The following is a 6,583-nucleotide window of genomic DNA, read 5'->3' as shown; positions in this document are numbered from 1 at the left end:
GTTTATAACTCACAATTTGCTGTGCATCTGATAAGATCTGATTCAGAGGTAAGATTGGATTTTCACAAAGCCCAACTGCAGAACAACAAGAAAAGCTCTTGGGCCTGGGTGGGGGGGGATTCATCAGCACACCATATAGTCAAGATATGGGTCAAGCAAAAGTGTGGATGAACCCTTAGACTACATTTTAATTCATTTTTATTTGAATTAGTTGTTATTAAACAATTTGAGGTAATAAATTAACAGAACAACTATGGTAGCAACTAATTAAAATATGTTTAAATTAATATGAGCTGTGCTTTAATGGAAATGTTTTTTTTTTAAAAACTGCTTTTGTTGTCAAAATCAATACTTAATAATTTAATGCAATGACATCAACTTAAGGACATTTCTCTGAATCACAGAAGGTAGGGAAGTGTTCTTGTTCTATTAGAACTGGGTCAGCTCTGCTTTCAGTATTCAGCATGAATCTACATATGAGTAAGTCTCAATTTGATTGCTGTCGGAGTTGGCTGTCTATAAATAGTGCAAGTCATCAGCATTTAGAAGAGTCTCCTTTTTAACCTGCTGAAGCAGCTTTTCCTGTGGGGCGGGGGAAGAATGCGTGTTTTAAGCTTCCTCTTTGCTTACATCTGTGAGTCTTGCAAATGGCAAAGAAAGAAGGCAGCTAGAGCATTATTATTTCTGATGGAAGGAGCAGAATGCATATATCGGTGCAACTCTACTGTTAGACAGCATTAATACTGGTGCTTAGATGATGTCATCACTGTAGAGATTAAAATTCATTTATTTCTCTTTCTGCCTGTTTTTCCTCCTAAAAGTGAAGCATAGGGTTAACAAATTCATCTAGCCAGACTATCCTATGCACATTAGCTTGAGAGTAAAACCTCAGGAGCAGGTTACCTGAAAGACTACTTTTTCTTTCAGAGACATAGAAATGCTCCTGACTGATGGGATGGCCCAGGTGGGGCTGTGTTGCTGATCTGGCTTCCCAAGGGTGCATGTCACTGCCAGTAACTCAGAGGAAGTGCAGGCACAGTGGTGGAGCCAATCAATCAGTTCCATGGCTGCATCCATACAGTGTCCATCTCCCGGCTGCCTGGCCCTGCCTCCTCTCAGTAACTATCATGCACTGTTGGGAAGCCAGGTTAGTAATGCCGCCCCATTCACACCACCCTGCCAACTTCTACTGACTATATGGTCACTTGGAGCATCTGCGGGAAATTGTGGTACTGCACCCTACAGAATTCATAGGGTGGTGACCCAAAAATGGGCATTTCCCACTATTGCCGCTCTATTGTGGAATGCCTTGCCCTCTGTCATATGTGAAGCAGCGACCAATGGTTGCTTCAGGCATCTTCTAAGGACATATTTTCTTGCTTGGGTTTCCCTGAGCTATAAGATTGGACCCTGGTTTTGTCTGTCAGCATTCCCTAAATTTTTTAAAGTATGTTTTTATACTTCCGTTTTACGGGTTTCATGTTATATTATTGTATTATTATTAGTATTTGTTAAATTCCCTGAATTCCTTTTAAAAGTATGCTTTTATGCTTCTGTTTTACTGGTTCTATGTTGTATTCTTTTCTTCTTCTTCTTCTTCTTCTTCTTCTTCTTCTTCTTCTTAAATTTTGTATACTGCCCTTCATCTGCAGATCTCAGGGTGGTTCACAATGTAAAAATGCAACATAAAAACACTAAATACCCGATAAAAACATGAACAAAAAACAAATCAGTAACACCCCCACCCAGTGCATTACTCTGATTAAAGACGTTGAAGGGGGGGGAAGCAGATAATAAATATTTTTAAATAAATGAATTAAGCAAATTTACTCAGCATTACTTATTTAAGATCAGGCTGCAACTTTGTTTTCACTTGTGCCAAATACTCACCCTTTCATGGGATGATGTGGGTGTGAATTTTAATATTTTTTTATTTCCTTTAAATACAAGGTGTGACCCTCAACCATGTTTTACTTAGAGAAGACCTGCTGAAATTAGTGGATCTGACTTAGTCATGTTCATTCACTTCAGTTAGTCTGCTCTGAGTAAAACTTAGTTGAAGACCACCCAAGCTGGGATTTTCTTTTTCCTCTTGACTTGTTTTTAAATCAAAACAAACCTTGCTACCCCTTTCAAGCAGCAGCTTGCTTGCTTGCTTTCAGCCTCCAAGCTTCACTCCTGGGCAGAATGCCCCATGAGCAGGGAAATTCATTTAATTTGCACCTGAACATAAATGTCCCAAACTCACAGTTTCAGTATCAATATACGCACCTTGCCATTAAAATGTTCACTCCTAACTGTGCAATGCAGTTCTCCAGACAAAGAATGCTGGAGACAATTTTTGTGAAAATTATATTAAAAAGTGCATACCAGCTGTATTTAAAAAATGTATATTAGGAGAAATGTGCAGGGGAATGCATACAGAATTTCTTGTAGACTTTACTTTAATTGCAATGGACCAAAGCAAACTTGAGATTGGAAAGCAAATAGAAATTAAGAGAGATGGGAATTGCTAGATATGTCCATCCCTATCCACAGGAATGACAGTTGACCACCTTGCATTTAAAGGTAAGATGAAAATTTGTTTTTGTTATCTATTATCAAAACTCTAAATGTAAAAACAAAATTGTTTCATTAGCAGGTAATGTTATACTCATTAGTAATCTCCAGTTATCATTTTTGTTGTTCTATTCACATGTTTGGAAAAGATTGCCTGTGGAAGATCCGTTATCAGCTACATAACAGGAATGTTCTTTTTCCTACGTCTCAATTCTACAAGAAAGATTTCCTCCTCCTCCTCCTCCTCCTCCTCCTCCTCCTCCTCCTCTCTGCACCTGACACTCTCAGGCAGTTGACGCCTGTATCAGGTTAGTTATCAACTGCCACTTAGGATTTTCCGCCTCAGAATTCCTGACATAATACTTCCCTGGGGCTTTCTGGGGAATAAAAAAGGCCCACTGTGTGGCTGGCACCACCTTAATATTCCTTAAATCAGTGCCCTGCAGTAGTTGCCACCAGGTAAAGAAGGCTGATCGCCAAAGAATTGATGCTTTTGAATTATGGTGCTGGAGGAGACTCTTGAGAGTCCCGTGGACTGCAAGAAGATCAAACCTATCCATTCTGAAAGAAATCAGCCCTGTGTGCTCACTGGAAGGACAGATCCTGAAGCTGAGGCTCCAGTACTTTGGCCACCTCATGAGAAGAGAAGACTCCCTGGAAAAGACCCTTGGGAAAGATGTTGGGAAAGATGGCGGGTGCAAGGAGAAAGGGATGACAGAGGATGAGATTGTTAGAGAGTGTTCTCGAAGCTACGAACATGAGTTTGACCAAACTGTGGGAGGCAGTGGAAGACAGGAGTGCCTGGTGTGCTCTGGTCCATGGGGTCACGAGGAGTCGGACATGACTAAATGACTAAACAACAAGCTAATGGCTGGGGGTCCATCATCTTGGGAAGGAACCCACAGAGGGCATATATTCCTGAGCACCCTCTCAAACATGGAACCAGCCCTGCTTGTGCCCCACTTGGAACTCTCTGAAAGCAAGCTGGCAGTGTTAAGTGAATTATCAACCAAGCACGATGAAAACCTCACATGCTCTATTGCAGCATTTCCCAACCTTGGGTACCCAGCTATTTTTGGACTAAAAGGTAAAGGTAAAGGGACTCCTGACCATTAGGTCTAGTCACGACCGACTCTGGGGTTGCGCGCTCATCTCGCTCTATAGGCCAAGGGAGCCAGCGTTTGTCTGCAGACAGCTTCCGGGTCATGTGGCCAGCATGACTAAGCCGCTTCTGGCGAACCAGAACAGCACACGGAAACACCGTTTACCTTCCCGCCAGAGCGGCACCTATTTATCTACTTGCACTTTGACGTGCTTTCAAACTGCTAGGTTGGCGGGAGCTGGGACTGAGCAACGGGAGCTCACCCCATTGTGGGGATACGAACCGCCAACCTTCTGATAGGCAAGTACTAGGCTCTGTGGTTTAGACCACAGCGCCACCCGCGTCCCAGTTTTTGGACAATTCCCATAATCCCTGAACACTAGTCTTGCTAGCTAGGGATGATGGGAGTTGTAGTCCAAAAACAACTGTAGACCCAAGGTTGGGAAACACCTCTCTAGAGCACACAGACAAGGTAGCTATTCGACCCACCAGTGTTTTTCATGAACCCATCCCTATGTAGTCTGTAACAAGTTTACAACTGAGGGGGGAAACCCAAATAAAATGTAATCCCCACATCAGCCTCAGTTGAAAGCAGGCAGGAGGGGAAGACAGCAGGGTCATCTCCTGTACAAACCCTATTGAATGAACACAAGTCTACAGCTGTGATGCTGCATAACTCCCATTAATTTAAATATGGCTCATGTGAGACACATTCCGAGTGGATGGTACCAACTAACTCCTCAATAAATGAGATCAGTGGATATAACCCACATCCCATTGCAGTCAGCAGCAAAATGGCCATTGATTGTAATAGATTTGGATTGCACACAGCTCCCTCCTACTGTTCTACCTGTAGAGAATAATCGAAAACTGCAAATAGAAATAAATTGCATGGAATCCAGTGTGGTTTCTAGGTACTCTCACAATAACTATAAAGGCAGCACCTGCCACATTCATTCAAAACTGACTTTCAGCTAGCAGGATGTGGGATTTGCTTAAAATTATATCTAAGTAATATTCTATTGAATGTGTCAGTTGTTGGCCTCCATTTCCATCTTTCAGACCACTTTATGGAATATATTGCTTTTTACCTAAGAACACAGGGGTTTTGTTCCTTTAAAAAGAAAGCCTTGATGCTTATAAATTCCTGCATGTGTATACTGTGTGTGTGTTCAATATATTTATGGAAGCATTTATTTAATTAGATTTGCAGCCTTCCTTCAAATTAGAAGGAAGAACAAAATGAAGGCTTACGTACGTACAGCAGCATAAAACAAAAAGGCATGCTAAACCTAAAAGGCTTTTTGCAAGATGCACCATGGGAGAAGGAATGATCTATGGACTGAACAGAAGGATAAAAGGTGACAGCAGCAAAAACATGTTCAAGAAATAAGATCGTTATAATCCTTAACCTTTGTATTGCACTTCCAAGTGTTCAAAATGTGTCATCTTCATTATCTATTATCTGTGGTATAGTGGTTACAGTGTCAGACTGACGGGAGAGAACAGGGTTCAAATCCCTATTTGACTAGGAAGCTCACTTGGTGACCTTGGACCAGTCACTTCCTCTCGGCCTAACCTTCCTCACAGCGACAAATACATCATAAAATGGACATGGCTTTAAAACCAACAAAACCCCCTCAATATATCTTCACTTTGAAAAGATGCCATGAATTTTTTTTTAACCTTTTTTTTATGTTCTTCCTCTTCTAATTTTCTCTAAGTGCAAGCCTCCAAGGATGGAATGATATCATTTCTTGTATCTCCTTCCAAGACTTGGCAACCAGACTGCTTTATTATTATTACTATAAGGGCACAGAAGGAAACTGTGAAGTGTGAGGCTTATTTTTTAGCCTAATACAATGAAAATCCAAAACAGGAAAAAGGAAGAGTATGAATTTATTGGCAGGAAAGTTACAACGTACGCTCCAATGAAAGGCAAGGGAGGGTACCATGTGCTAACCTATATCTCCTGCCTGTGACTGATGCAGGAATTAGAGGAAACGCACTAGATGTTCCATCATGCAAAAATAGCCAGTATTTTCTGAAGAAACAATTGTCTCTTAAGTGCTGATTCTACACATATTTGGGCATATGCTTATCAAAACCCCAAGAAAGCAAAGGAAGAGGTAGAGCCTCCAAATATAAGGAATCAATCTTTATCAATATAGAATTTTTAAATGCCCCAAAGTGCAGTGTGCTTTGGTTGAAAACAACCTTCCTAAGATGCACTGGAAAAAATACACATAAAAATAAATAAATGAGCCATAATACAGATAATTATAAACATAGAAGTGCATTTGGGGGTGGGAAAATAGGTCAATTTCAGCCACAACAGGCGCCGTGATTCTCCAGTGGTTTGATTTCATCCTCAGAAGCACACTTCATCGTCTCTCAAGACAGACAAGGTGCCAACAACTTTCAAATAATTTTGTACCCTTAGTGGTATTATCCTCTTGGAATTAAGGTTTGGACTGTTTTTTCTGTCATCATACCCTCTAGACAAGAATAAGATAATTATACTTCTGTTTGCCTTATGTTTAGTAACTTATTTGGAGAGAGAAACATTCCCAAATTTCTTCCAACTGAGAAAACAGCGATCAGGGCCTTGAAGCACTTTTGAAGTGGTGACTTTGGGGTTGACATGTGGCTACCTCCTTCAGCAACTAATGCCATTGGCAGTATGAATGTTTGTCAATTCCTCATGGGGAACGTTTTTTGCAGTTATCATCTGAGGCAGGTCTTAAAAAATGGACCTTATCCTGGAAGGCTGTCATTCCCAATTGCTTAGAGCATTCTTCAATACAATGATTATTTTTGTGTATGGTTCTTTATAAGCCATGATAAAATGTATGCTCTGAAACCACAGTGGTGGTTTTTTCTACTTTATTGTAAACATCTTATTAGCGATGCATTGCTGTT

This window comes from Podarcis erhardii, assembly GCF_964252035.2.
Source record: "Podarcis erhardii genome assembly, chromosome: 11".
Taxonomy (NCBI): domain Eukaryota; kingdom Metazoa; phylum Chordata; class Lepidosauria; order Squamata; family Lacertidae; genus Podarcis; species Podarcis erhardii.
The sequence above is the reverse complement of the archived record's forward strand: the minus strand, read 5'-3'. Positions refer to the sequence as shown.